The sequence below is a fragment of the Pinus tabuliformis genome, chromosome X (genome assembly GCF_031772625.1).
Source record: "Pinus tabuliformis cultivar Carrire ecotype Pingquan chromosome X, CPIR1, whole genome shotgun sequence".
NCBI lineage: Eukaryota > Viridiplantae > Streptophyta > Pinopsida > Pinales > Pinaceae > Pinus > Pinus tabuliformis.
This window is the reverse complement of record NC_142308.1, coordinates 1,452,542,925-1,452,558,824: the sequence shown is the minus strand read 5'-3', so window position 1 is coordinate 1,452,558,824 and position 15,900 is coordinate 1,452,542,925.

The following is a 15,900-nucleotide window of genomic DNA, read 5'->3' as shown; positions in this document are numbered from 1 at the left end:
ATACTCTTGGACACTTAGATTTTTCTTGGAGAACTCTTGGACAATGTGTTATACTTTGATTTTGTAGAAGGAAGAAAAAGGAAGAGCATGAAAGTAGAAGAGGACCTTGGGATCAGTAGCTACAATAGGTTTGGCTTGCAAGTACTGAGTTGCATGTATGTTTTCCTCACTATTTTTGGCATGCATGGCATATGCATATGGTTCATTGGTCATGATCTGTCACTCGCATAGAGGATTGCCTGGATTGATTGTGGATTCTCCTAGCCTTTCCATTTCTTGGATAGCAATGGTGTTGTGGGTTCATTTGCTTTGTTTTCTTGTTGGTTCTCATATTTCCATAGCTTGGGTTGAGTCACTATTTCCTAGAGCCTTGGTTGGAAAAACACTCTATGTTGTAGAATGTAACTAGGTTTGGTCTTCATAATGACTTGTAAATATGAATTTATGTAATGAAGAATATAGATAATAAAATGAATTTTGTAATATTTGCATCATGGGTTTCATGAGAAAAGAGTTTTTATTATAGGTCAAAGACTTCTTCATGTCTTCAGGAATTTTTCATCTTGTCATAAATGTATAACTCAGAGTTGTGTATATGAAGTGTTGTTACACTTCTAAGAGTCCTCCAGAATAGACAAGCACAGTCATCCTATGTCGACTTCAACATGTATATGGTGGAGAATTCATGTCGGCTTCAAATAGAGACACAACCATCTCTCTCTCTCTCTCTCTCTATATATATATATATATATATAACTCATGTTGCCTAAGAATAAAAGACATATCATTTGACTGATTCATTTTGGCTCCAATGTAGGCACCAACAACTATTTAAAGGCAGCTCATATCACTTCCATAGAACAGAAAACTCGGACAACTTCTTTGAGAGTTTTAGAGGTATGGTATAGGAAGAATGAGGTTTTAGATAGTACATGTGAAATGGTGGGAAAGTGAAGGAAGGGATAGCAAGGAAGTGAAAGGACAGTGAAGACAGTTTGGATACCAAGATAGGTGCATATGTCTCTACCAGTTTGGGTGTCAAGATACTGGATTAGTTTCATATGGGGAGATAGATCGTGGATGAGATGTCTTTGCTAGTTTGGGTGTCAAGAAAATGGATCAATTTTGGATCGAGAGACATATCATCGATAGGAGACTCGTTCCATTGGAAGATGAGCAATCACAAAAATATTCTCAGAGCTAATGAGGAGTCAATATATCAGTGCTACATTGCGTAGATAAGAAAGAAATAAGGGTGAAATCTCTCTTGGTCTAGGAGAGGAAGTTTAAGTCAAGGTTTTGTCATGGTATTTTTACTCATCCTGCAAAGAATCTATAAGAAGAGGCTTTGGTTTTTTCCCTTAAGAGGCGGGTTTTAGCCATGGCTTACAACCTAATTATTTTGTCACTATATTATTGGATTTATTGTTATTTTGGTGTTGAACATGAACAATAATAAGGACTAAAGATAATGTTAAGAAGTACACGAGTAGTAATAAATAAAAGAGAATTTGAAATAAATGTTTCTCTACCTAATTCTCAACATGGTATCATAGGTATGGTTACAGTCTAACAAAAAAAGGGAATCAAATTCAAGGTAATAGTGACATCAAGCTCAGATCACAACATTAATGTCTCGACACAATCATAGGAAGGAGGATATCAGGAAATTTCGGGTAGGCCACCCAGTTTTAGTTGACCAAAATTGGAGTGATTACAATGTCACTCTATGCAGTAGTTCAAAGGCTCTGCAATACACACCTTTATAATTGGATGACATATCACACATGTGCCAAATGGTGATTGGTTCAAACTAGATTATAGTATGCAAAACTTGGACAAAGTTTCGATGCTAAATCATAGTGCACAAATTAAGATTATAGTAAGAATAATAAAACAAAGTTTTGATGAAAAATTAGAGTATGGTTCAATGCTGAAGTTGTCAACACATAAATGACATAAATATAATCATAGTCACATGTTCTTGATCCTACATTTTGGTGATATAATATCAATGGAATCTTGGTAAGAGTCTTGATGCTATCTTAGTCAAGCATAAGGGCACAAGTAATCTCAGTTCAATGTATAATGGTACAATAATGCCACAGTAATATGCCTCAAGGATATAAAAATCAAAGTATCGACGATTATATACTAGAAAGAAGGATTAAACTGTATAACAAGATGACAAGGATCTACAATGTATAGAGAATCAAAATTACATCAACTCAAAGATCACCCAGAGGAAGCATCCATGCATCTTCAATGTGATCAAGGTGAAGATTTCATCTTCACTTGATAGGTAAGTATTTTTCATTCTATAATTAAGTTTGGTTAAATGACTTCATGTTTTCAAGGAGATCTATAAACTGGTTGGGTCATCGGAATTCCTTGCATGAGAAAGGAGGATAGATATAGTCCCCAAAAGATAAGTCATTGGTCTCTATTGAAAAGTATTTGAAGGTGAAGAATTATTTGAATGAGTCAAGGGACTCATAGGATTATGATGAAATCAGTCAAAGGTCCTCTTATCCCTATATAGTAGGAGAGGAGACATCAAAGAGATATATGAAATGATAGAAGATATATTCTCTGGAAATGTAGAAAAGAAGGTCTATCTTTTAGATCTGATCTACACAAAAGTAAAGGTATCAAATAATGAAGGGATATCTTCTTGATATCAATTGGGAGATCTGGGCTAGATGATAAGAAGATAATCATCATTGTTCTTAAATACACTAACTGATAAGAAAGGTAACAAGTGTCATTGGGACAAGAAAGTTAGCTCATTTAAAAACTTGTGGTATCTATGCAAGATAGAAAAATGACAAGTTGTGGGGAAATGTGTTAAAGGCTAAAGGACTCAAACATTTGCGGAAAGGAAAGGGAAGTTTCTTCCTCAAGCGAAACAGAAGATTATAACTAAGATCCAACACTATGGAAATAATATGGAAAGAAAGCTCATATCACCAAAAAGATGGAGGTAGCTGAAAAGGATGAAGGAAAGAGAGAGTAACAAATCTCTACTGTGTTTGAGATGTTATCCTTCACAAAGGGTCCTATCATAAGCTCCTAAATATTTTGTTATGGATATGACCATGAAAAATAATAAGTTGCATTATGGCATCATGAAAGCACTGGAAACAAGAGCTTGTGATATCACCATGGGGAATCATGAAGGACAAAAGGATCAACATCTAGGGAAGTCAAACATGAAGGATATATCTCTTGGTAACCTCATTGGACATTGAAGAAAAAGAAGAAGTCATCTAGGACAAGGCTTTCCATACATCAAGTCTAAAAGGAAACATCTGCCAAATGGGGATATGCAAGATCATCAAGATTCTATGATCGAATCCTCATCGAAGGGTTCACTAATCTGGAGAGGAAGCAAGTGTTTCATCAGAAACTCCAACTTTTGAAATTCATGGGTGACTGTATGATGACATAAGAGATGAAGCAGATCAAGGGGTTGAAGTCACTTCAATCAAGAAAGCTAATGGAAGAAACATAAATGACCTAAAGGTAAACTGAGGTATGTATGCTTGTATTTAATATTATAATTTCATGTCGTATGCTTGCAAGTAACATGTATCACTAGTTCTATATTAAGAAGTATAATTGAAGGAAAAAGGGATCTCCTCCTATAATAGGTTGTCGAAAGGGATGAATCTCACTAGATGAAATAAACATAATATGTCCTCATATGAAGTATGAGGTGGTTGACTACAATTAAGGAACTTTGATTGGATGCTCCTGGGAAAAGAATGTGTGAAGAGAGAAAGGAAGATATCATGAGATATGCAATCATGATGAAGGCTATAAATATCCAAAAGATCGAGAATATTTAACTAGGAGATCTCCCAGAAAGATACAAAGACTCTAATAAAAATATGGAGATCCTTGACAATGGATATATTTGGGAGATGTGTCAACATGTATGCAAGATCTTGATACCTATAAGAAGATGTCATGATGAAGATACATCTCATAAGCTATTATTTTATTTGATGTTATGTTTTTATTTCTTGAATAATATATGGATGAGTTCATGGAGGGCTACTCGAATAATACTTGTAAGAAAAATTACAACTAGCATTCATGTGGTGAATGGAAATTCCTAAAAGAAGCATGATGAGAAATAAGAAGCCATATGAAGAAGGCTCCAAATACGTACCAAGAAAGCCATTTTCTGTGAAGAAAGGAATGAAATGACGAACCAAGGAGGAAATTGATCGATGGTTAATGCTCTACAAGGAAGAAGCTTGACTGAATTTCATGACATCAAGGAAATAAATTGATCGAGGAGCTAAAGGACCCACGAAGAAGAATGACTTGATCAAAAGAGAGTCCCTAGTTGAGAGGGAGATCTTACAAGTACGTAATTAAGAGGGAGATTGGGCAAGTCCCAGATGAGGGAGAGCTTGGGTACATTCCTTCACAAGAATGGGCATATCTTCACTAGTTGATAGGGAGATATAGAAACAATATTCTTTTCTTCACTTGGGAAGAAAGAATGGAGGATTGGGTAATCATTTGGTCTCTGATACTCTTTTAGGATGTGTAGGGAATCCTAGAGATGAGTAAAGAAGAGTATTGATATCCTTTGAGGGCTCGAAATCCAAGATAAGAATAGTCCTAGAAGGTCATACATAGTGAACACCTAGGTGGGTATGTACCTTGAGAGACAATGAGGAAGGTGTCTATAGTCATTGGTCTCTTGAACATTGTGCTCTCATTTGATGAGAGATAGAGCTGTCAGTCAAGGAATTGTTATGGAAACAATGTTGGTTACTATGATTCTGAAACAGATGGGTTATGAATCTGACTCTTCTTACTAGATCTCGTTAAAGTGATTGAGTGTGACCAGGTATCATTATGAATATATACCTAGTTTAGAGGGAGCATTGTAGAATTTAACTAAGTTTTTTCTTCGTAATAACTTTTAATTATGAATTTATGTAATGAAGAAGATAAAGATAATAAAATGAATTTTTTAATACTTGCATCATGGTTTTCATGAGAATGAAATTTTTGTTATATGTCAAAGACTTCTTCTTGATGTAATTGGGAATTTGTCATATTTTCATAAATGTATAATTCAATGTTATATATATGAAGTGTTGTTACACTTGCAAAAGTCCTCCAGAATAGACAAGCACAATCATTCTATGCAAATTTGAATATATATATGATGGACACTTCATGTTGGCTTCAAATAGAGACATAACCCTTGATAAATATTGACCTGAATAAATAAATGAATATATATATATATATATATATATATATAACTCATGTCGGCTTAGAATAAAAGACACGCCAGTTCAGTGATTCATGTTAGGTCCAATATAGGCACCAACAAATATATAAAGGTAGATCAGATCACTTCCATAGAACAACAAAACTCAGACATCTTCTCTGAGATTTTCGAAGGTATGGTACAGGAAGACTGACGCATTAGATAGTACATGTCAAAGGGTGAACAAGTGAAGGAAGGGGCAGTGAGGAAGTGAATGGAAAATGAAGACAGTTTGGATGCCGAGATAGGTGAATATGTCTTTGCCAATTCGGGTGTCAAGACATTGGAACAGTTTCAGATGGAGAGACAGATGAAAGATTAGATGTCTCTACCAGTTTGAGTGTCAAGAAAACGGATCAATCTTGGATGGAGAGATAAATCGTGGATAGGAGACTCATTTCAGGGGAATATGAGTAGTCACATAGATATCCTTAGAGCTAACGAGAAGTGAACCTATCAACGCTACGTGGTGCAGAATAAGAAATAAATAAGGGTGACTATGTCTTTGTTATGAAACCAACTCACAAAAATATAGAAAAGATAGATCAACACCTTAGAAATCAGCTTCGTCGAGGGGGATACCTCCTTTGCATTACATAAATGAACAATTCTTGGATGATACAACTGACAAAATCTCATTTCTATATATAGGAGTCTAAGTGGTCACAATATAATCAAATCGAACATAACAATAATAATATAAGGACACAAAAATAACTATAGTGGGCTTCTATGGGGCACAATAATAACAATATTAGGAAAAAACGGGAAAAACATTAACAATAAAGGCTACAATGACAATAGTAATGGGGGAATCACTAGTATTATAGGTACCTAAAATGCCCCTATCCTTCAAAAAAGTGTTGTCCTCAACGCCTGAGTAGTTCTGGATGCTCCTGTATAAAATTCTCATCCTCCGATGTGGAATCTTCAACAGGTAAGTTATTGCACTTGATGAGATACTCTTAAATTGAACCATTTTGTAGCTGTCGATTTTATTTCTGTGACTGCTTCAGGTTCCAATATGATTTTTCTTCCTCACCAAGTTCTGGAATTATTTTTTTAATTGGGATATTTTCACCTATAACCTTCTTTATGCATGAAACATGGAAAATTGGATGCACTCGGGAAGCTGCAGGAAGCTCCTATTTATATGCCACAGTACCTATCTTTTGCAACACCTTCTATGGACCATAATACTTTGGTGATAATTTATTATCCTTCTTAGCTCACATGAGGGACATTTGTTTATATTGTTGTAGCCATAGGAATACCTAATCGCCTATATAAAAACTTCTTTCACTGCGATGTTGATATGCCTATTTTTTCATTCTATTCTATGCCAAAGTGAGGTTATCCTTGAAGAGTTGGAGAACTTCTTGTTGATGCTCGATGTGATCTTCCACTGCTTGAACCTTATAATTTTATCTTAAATATGATGTGATGGATGGTGGATGATATCCATAAAGTGCCATAAATAGGGTCATCTTTGCTGCAGTAAGGAAGGAAGTGTTATACCACCGTTTAGCCAAAGGCAACCATTTGACCCATTGTGTATGTTTATTAGATACAAAGAAATGAATAGATCATTCCAAACATGTACCAAGACTAGAAAATAATTATGTCCAAAAATTTCCTGTGAAAATGGGATCTTTATCACTTACAATAATCTTTGGGTTTCAATGTCACTTTTGAATTGTTTCCATAAATGTAGTAGAAATTGTACTCGCTTTAAATGGATGAGATAATGCACAAAAGTGTGCATACTTGGTATGTCTATCAACTACCACCATGATAACACTCATTCCTTCAGACTTGGGTAAACCTATGATAAAATCCATCGAAACATCCTCCCAACATTGGCTTGGAATGGATAAAGGTTGTAATAGAACCAGGGTCTTAATTGTTTCAACTTTATGTTGTTGGAAAACCAAACATTCCGCCACAAACTTTTGAATATCCAATTTAAAACCATCCCAGAAAAATTCCTTCTTAACCCTGTGGTAAGTTTTTAGAAATTCTTAGTGCCCTCCTAAGGGAGAGGTGTGCAATTCCATAAGAATCTTTTTTTTGAGTTGAGAATTCTTACATAGGTATAACGGATCTTTGTACCATAGCGAATCATTTTTCCATATAAATGTATCAGATGTACTAGGATCTTGTTGTATCTTTTGAATGAGTGCCCACACTTCTTTTTTATTCTTCCATTAATTTCTTGCTTCATTTATCCAAACTGGTTGGATAATAGAAATGGCGCAAAGAAATTCTTCCGCATCCTCATCCTTTCTTGATATTGCATCTACCACAACATTTTGCTTCCCTTTTTTGTAGATGATTTCAAATTCATAACCCAACATCTTTGTGACCAATTTTTTTGCTCTTCTTAAGATAATCTTTCTTTTAAAAAGTATTTAATACTATCAGGATCCATTTTTACCTTGAACTGTCTTCCCATTAAGTAGGGTCACCATTTCTTAAGTGCATGTAGTATCGCCAACATTTCCTTCTCATAAATAGCTTTGTGTAAATACTTTCCTGTGATTTGATGACATTTGAAAGTAATGGGTCTTTCTTGTTGCATTAAAATAGCACCAATTCGATTTCCTGAGGCATCACATTCCATAATAAAGGTTTTTGTGAAGTCCAGTGTAGCTAACTCTAGTGCTTGGCACATTGCCTCTTTAAGATGTTGAAAGGCCTTCGCTGCTTTTGGAGTCGATGAAAATGCATCTTTCTTAATTAATGTTGTTAGAGGTGCTATTATTCTACCATAATCCTTAACAAACTTGCTATAATACCCTGCCAACCCGAGACATCCTCACATACGCTTTATGGATGTGGGGATTTTCCATTCCTCAATTTTTTTAATTTTTCTACGGTCTACCATAACACGTTCATGAGATACAATATGAAGGTTGGGGGCAACAACACTTCCACCTTTATAATTGTGAGTGGTAGGCTTCCTTGCTTCCATAATTTTTCTTTCCATTTTTCTTGCTAACCTGAATGCCTTCTCTAATGAATCAGGTTCCCAAAGGAGAACCTCATGTTGGATCTCATCCTTTAAAGTTCCTATGAACACATCAATCCTATGCTCACCTAGAATATCTTTCACTGTTGTATTGAATTTTCAGAAGTCCTCAATGTGCTCCATCATTGAACCCTTTTGTTTAAGATTTATCAGTATGCTAAAAATATTGTTGCTTTTTGTATCCTCATAATGTTCTATCATTTCATCTGTAAAGTTCCCAAGTGACAATTTGTTTATGAGAGAAAAGCCATTGATACCATACAAACTGATTTAGTTCCAAATATAAATTTGCAATGCGCAGCTTTTGTGTGTTTCTCAAATTATGGAGATCGAAATAATTCTCCATTTGTAGTATCCATGTGACGGGATCCTTGCCATCAAACTTCCTAATATCAATATTTGGAACATGGTGGGTCTTTGATCCAATGTTAGAGCCTATGAAATCATGATTAACATTTATTTTGTTCTCATCATGAGTTTCCTTTACTACCCTTTTTCCAATGGTAAGAATTTCTTGTAGAAACTTTGTTAAGTCTATCTTCAAATCATCCATCTTCCACGTCATTCATCTTAGCTTCTACACCTTTCTTAAAACCATCCATGTTAGCTTCCACACCGTTTTTTAAACCATCCATCTTAGCTTCTATTACTTTTTGTGAGAGTGAATTTTGTTGCACTTGGTCTTGTAATTTTGATATATCATGTTGCATTTCTTCCCATTCTTCATGAGTCATGCTAGAGCTTTCAGGTTGCTTACTAGGTGTTTCTATTTTATTTCTTCTAAACATCAATGAATGATAATTATGCTTCATTATGCCCTTTAAATTCCTTCAATCTAATTTTCCAAACCAAACTTATGGAAAATAAAAAAATAAAAAAAAACTACACACCTTTTTCACTTTGTAGGAGCTCAATATTGTATCTGATGTATCTACGATATTTTGGATTTCCAAGTTCTGAAATTGTGCACCGTGGTAGCCCTCTGAGTCTTCTTTCCAATTCTACAAGTATGGTTGAAATTTGATTCTCCAAGAAAGTGTTATGCCGAATCTACCAAGATGACATGATTATAGACCTTTTCATTAGAGTGAAGTTGTACAAAGTGCCACTCCTCATTGTTTTAACCTTTGCACCTAAAAACAATGTACATAAAACTATAGTCCATCATTTGTCTATAACGTCTTACAAAAATTTCAATTTGATACTCAAAGAGAAAGGTATGGTGATTTCCCCAAGGTTTCCTGTTTGAGTTATAATTTGAGAGCCTCCAAAAACCATAAATCTCTTGGATCAGGTATCCAAAAATATAGTGATACATGATCTGAAATTTGGACCCAACGATTACCGAGATTTTAGATCAAATGGGGTTTTTTTAAGCTGCTGAAACATCACAAAAAAAGGTTATAGTGCAAATTCTACGATGACCTGTTTTCGAGTAGTGAAACCCTAGAATCCAAAGCTCTAATACCAAATGTTATGAAACCAACTCACAGAAAGATAGAAAGTACAAATCAATGCCTTAGAAATCAGCCTCTTCTAGGGGGAAACATCCTTCACATTATATAAATCAGCAATTCTTGGATGATACAAATGACAAAACCTTTTTTTATATATAAGAGTCTAAGGAGTTATAGTATAATCAAAGCCGACATAACAATAATAATATAAGGGCACAAAAATAACAATAGTGGCCTTCTATGGGGCACAATAAAAAAATATGGGGACAATATGGGTACAACAATAAAAATAAGGGCTACAATGACAATAGTAATGCGGGAATCACTAGTATTATAGGGACCTAACAGTCTTGGTTTGAGAGAGAAAATTTAGGTCAAGGTTTTGTCATGGTATTTGTACTCATCTTGTGAATAATCTATAAGAATTTTTTGTCGGTTTTCCCCTCAAGAGGAGTGGTTTTAGCCCTCGCTTAGAGCCTAATTATTGTTTCACTGTCTTATTGGTTTTATTGCTATTTTAATGTACTGAGCATGAACAATAATAAGGAAAAAAGATAATGTTAAGAAGTACACAAGTCGTAATCAATGAAAGATAATTTGAATTAAACGTTACCCTACCTAATTATCAACACTCTGGATCCGTGAGACAAATTGGGTTGAGTTATTAGTCCTTGATCCTTGGTTGAAAAACCACTTTGAAGCACTTAGTGGATTGAGTTACTAGTCCTGGAACCTTGGTTGGAAAATCATTATGGAGCCTTACACTAGCTTTGGCTTGAGGTACTAGTCTTCGAGCCTTGGTTGGAACAAATACTCTAGAGACCTGTAAAGATTGGATAGAGACCAATCTGATGATTGTTTTGTGATGTTTGACCATGAGGTGGAATCATTATTTGATGGTTTGAGGTGGTTGGCCTCTGGAAGCCCTGGATGGTTTTGGATTGATGTGTTTTATGAGATTCCAATTCATGCTTGGAAAATGGCATAGGGGTGAATACATGAGTAGAGATTTGGCTCAGCCATTCTATGGTCGGGTGGAACATGGAAGTCCCATCTTGGGTTTGGATTTTGCATCATCAATACAGGGTTATTTCTCCTTGAATTTTTTTGAGTATTATATTGGTTTATATCTGGATTATATGGTTGTGATATCCTTGGTATTTTTGTTTCTATGATGTTGCTTATGTATATGTTTTATGAGAGTAGTTCTGTATATCTATCATCATGTTTTTACTTCTAAGTGAATGAAAAATGTATCTATGATGTAATTGATGAAATGACAACTAATGTGTTGATGCATCAATGTGTCTTAGTGATCTCAACTAAGTATAAGATCCACTGAAGGTATTATTCAAGTAACTGCATTTGTACTATCATTTCCCTCTTATTTTACTATTCAGAAGGTGTAATTCAATTTTGGGTAGTGACCTAGGCTCTAGCCCTAACAAAGTGGCTCAAATCCCGGGGACGTTACCACAACATTGAGAAAAATAGTTCTTCGACATTGGCATGCCTTTTCTTGAGCAGATCCAAATCCTCCTAGTCATTACAAGTCCTATATATTGGGAGTGTCTGTAGCTCAAGTGGCCTAAATTCTCAATGGGACACAAGGTTGATTGGCAGAAAGGTTGGGATGGTTCGTGAGGGTCCTAATGCTCATGTTGAAGGTCTGTATAGTATGTTTCCATCAAATCCCTTCCTTAATGTCACTTAGGAGGTCAAAACATGTCATATTTTCCTCTCGTCACATGGTTATCCTAGTTGGCCGGTTACCTGGGTAGATGTGGGAGGACGGTGTAACATTTTGGATTTTTGAAGTCTGCTTCAATCTAAACTTTTATTTTCTTTCTTCACATTGATACTATGGGAAGCGTATATTTTGTGGAATGGTGGAATGGGAAAATAAATAACGTCAGGTACTAATATAGAGGGTGATCAAGAAAGTGATATGCATAGATATTTTAAGGAGGGGAAGTGGTGATTTTTGAAGTGAAAAAGTTGCAATTTTGGAGTAGAGAAATTGATATTTTGCTGGGTGATATGGTTCATCCAAGAAATTCCTGTAACATATTTATTAAAAGAAGATAATAGTGGTATCTATTATTTCTTCAAAGTATAGTTGTAATAGGCTCTCTTAGCCTCCATGGGAACAACCCAATACCACCAATATAGTGGCTCCATTTCTTGTTGCAATTCAAGCTTCTCTGAGATGGGTGTTGGTGACAAAAGAGAGATGACGATGTTATCTATATTCAAAGAGCTCAATTTTGAGACATTTTAGTAGGAGGTTTCCAACCACAAGTAGGTTGAGGAGGAAATGCAAAGTTTTTTTGAGGAAATTTATAGAAAAATCCATTACACTGTCATGGTTTCAACTTGGAGTTTGCAGTGTTAAATATCACATTATCATAGTTACAAATTGGAATTTTCAAGGTTAAGTGGCATGCTATTGTAGTTCCTAAATTAAATGTGGCATAGGATCACAGTGTTGAGCTTCAAATTCATAATGGTTACGAAAATAAATTGTAAATAGAAAAGTGCTACGTGAATGTAGTGTGAAAGTTATTAGATAAGCTTGAAAAATGTTGGAATATTTTAAGAGAAGCATGAAGGTTGAAGTGTGGAATCCATCAAAGCATTCCAAGGAGTGGTTGTATGTAGCTATAGATGTAAGATGTCACCTCATGTCAATAAGTTTTTGTGATTTTAGTGCATTTTAAGTGTTCTTTGTAAAGTTGGTTGCCATGCTTCATAATTTGGTACACATATACCCATGAAATTACTTTCTACATGGCATGTGGCACTGTTGTGTATCTCTTTGTGAGATTGACCAAGTTGAAGTTTAAGTCACCCTTCTGATAAGAATATTGAAGTTATTGATTATGGTAAATGAGAAAAAAAATTGTGTTCAATATAAAGAAGGGAAGAATAGAAGAATATAGTCTATAATTTAAGGCTTATACATTTGACATCCTTTGAGAATAACAAAGGAGTATGTGATCTGCACAAGTTGTTGTTTATTCTACAACAAGTCTCTAGCTCATGTGGAGTCCAACAGTGGAAGTTTTGAATGCTAGTGGTAGTAATTTTTGTAGGTATTCTTTTCATGCGACAAGAATATGGTTGTAATGAATCCAAAGATTAAGTAGCTTAAATGAAGAACAATTAATGAAGGTTGTAGGAATTTTGTCTATATATTTTGGCATTTTACTTAGTTGTGTCTAGTGAAAATGTAATGGTGTTTGTCAATTTCCTAAGGTGTTGAGGATTCCATGTGAATCATATTTATGGTTGGATACTTATTATACATTCATAATGCAAAGGGTTATATATTTTATTAGCATTGCAACCCATTGAACAAAATGAAATTTGAGCAAGTGCTAAAACCAAAAAAACTATGCTCTCAAACAAAGTGAACCTACATGATCAATACACTGTTATGTGACTAAATATTAGTAACATTTTGTATGAGGAATAATTGACTCTATAAAGGCTCATTATGTTAAGCAAAATATTTAGTGATGATATGATTTCTAGGTGCTTCAAAATAAATAGAGCTTCTAGTCAAATATAAGTATTCCTTGTAGGTTCCATGCATTGAAGTTATATACAACATTTGAAAGAAAAAATATGAAGAAATAGGTACGATAAGTAGTTTTAAGTGGAGTTATAAGTCCCATGTGGCCTACATTAGGCAGTAGCTACTTCCGAAAACTAGTTTCCAATTTCCAATAGTTTTATCCATGTCTAAAAGACTTGTGTCATCTCATTGTTGGAAAATCACTGACGTTAGTCTTGGTTATTTGGTAAAATGTTTCCCGAAGGCCTCCTTCTCAATGTTGTGAAGAGATTTACTGTGGAGGAATAGGGGAAATTTGAAGTTCATTTGGATAATCCTTGTTATACTAAGATGGAGAATCAGGTCCACCATGAGAAATTTGTAGAGGGTAGTCTAAGATATGGTTATATTGGTGGGATTTCAAGAATTCTTGCATCAAAACATTTTCTATGGTTTCCAATTAATGATATCCATATGGGAATTCTTAATAGTAGATTCGTCTATTCTGATGTTGAAAATTTATCACTTTCTCTATTTTAGAACCCTCCCCACTGTAAGAAAAAGGGGCATACAAGCTGGACCTGAACTCATGGGAGAGTAGATAAACTCAAAGATGCTAAGCACTACCTTATTAGGAAAATTGTAGTATGAGAGTGACAATCATGCAAGTAAAGCCATTTGGTAGTATAAGAACTATGTTGGGTGTTTGGCTAGTTCTTTGAAGAAGAAAAACAAAGTTTTATTTAGATTTGTTTTTGATGTCAGATGATTTTGTAGGTCTATTCTTTGAATCTGTATAGAAATTAAATTGGACATGGATTTTGTATGCCACGAGAGGTTAAAGAAAAAAAATTAACTCAAATATTGAATGTTTTGGATGATTGAAGTCTACTTCAATCTAATTTTTTTTTGGTCTTCACACCGATACCATGAGATGAGTGTATGATGTGGAGTGATGGACTAGGAAAATAAATAACCGCAGGTACTAATATATAGGGAAATAATAAAGAGGGTGATCAACTCAATGATATATGCAAAGCCTTTGAAGAGGAGCACTAGTGATTTCTAAAGAGAAAAGGTTAGAATTTCCGAGTAGAAATTTTGATATTGTGATGGATTATATGGTGTATCTAAGAAATTCCTTCAACATGGTTCTTTACATGTAGCTAGTAGTGACCTTGATTATACAAACTGAAGGTGATAGGAAAATTTGCACGTAGAAATTTATGACTTTTAGGAAATGGATAGCTTTGCAAAAGAACGTAAAATAATGATTTTAAACTCAGTTAATAGCATAAAAATGGAGACAAATAAACCATATGAGAAAAATAAGACAAAAAATGATAAATGAATTCACCCCCTTCTTGGGCTACATCTCCTAGACTAGATTCCAATGTTCGGCCTCTTCCATTAAATGATCAAATTTATGTTTACATGGATTTATAGTGCTAAGAATGTGAAAACTATGTCTCAAATGGCTCTAGAACAGTAAAAAATACCCAGATGGGCTCTTGTTGGGCTCAATTTAGCCAAAAACTAAAGAAGTTATGCTTTAGAGAAGCTTTTTTTTCTAATTCCTCTACAAATTGCACTCTCCTACTAACTATCCTATGAATTACACCGTATCTGGAACCCCCAAGCGCTAATGTTTCCAGGCGTTGGTGAGATCCTGCTGGTTCAGGTGCATTTTGTTGGACATTTTCAGTGCCCAATGATCCTTGGGAAAAACATTTTGGCCACATGGTGCCATGCTTCCGGGGTTGGGGCTAACCGCTCACCCCCATTGGCATAGACCCAAATTCGCTGAGCCACAGTTCTATCAACTCCATGGAACTTGGGGCTGGTCCCTAAATTTTTGCATGCATCCACCGAGTTTCATCCTGCTTGCAACCACGTTCTTATCAAAACCATGTGATTTTAGTATTGGTCTTACCCCTAAGCACCATACTTTAGCACATTCCATTACGGTCATATGGTTGGCATATGACCCTCGACCTGGGCTAATCCTCTAGCCCCCTCGGCTCATAGTTCTCTGGTATTCTACTGTGTGGGCATGTGATAGGCCATGGGACCCTGTCCTGGTGCCTTGTCCCAAGCCCCCGTGATAGTTACCTCCAATCCTTCGTTGTTGTGGTTATATGATGATTCTGGGACCTTGTGCTATGGCTAAGGCCAAGCCCTTAGCTCCTATTTTTCTATCGTCTCATGGGCAGTAACGTTATCATGGGACAAGTCTTAGCCTTGACCCCATTCCCCAACGTAAATGTGCCTAAACCTAGATATTCATTTTCCACTATGTATATTAAGGTCCACCCACATTGCAATTGGTAAAGTACTGCAATTATTGTTCATAGGTCCCATGTTTGATTCCTATGGAGGCCATTTTAGCTCTTAACCAAAAATTTTGCAACCCCGAGGGGCCACATTGTAGCCCATGACTGGGCCACATGGCACCCATGCATTGGTCCAGTTAACAATTACAACCACAAATCAAATGCACCCAAAAAATCAACCTATCACATGAGGCCACTTGGAAACGTACCATTGGCAT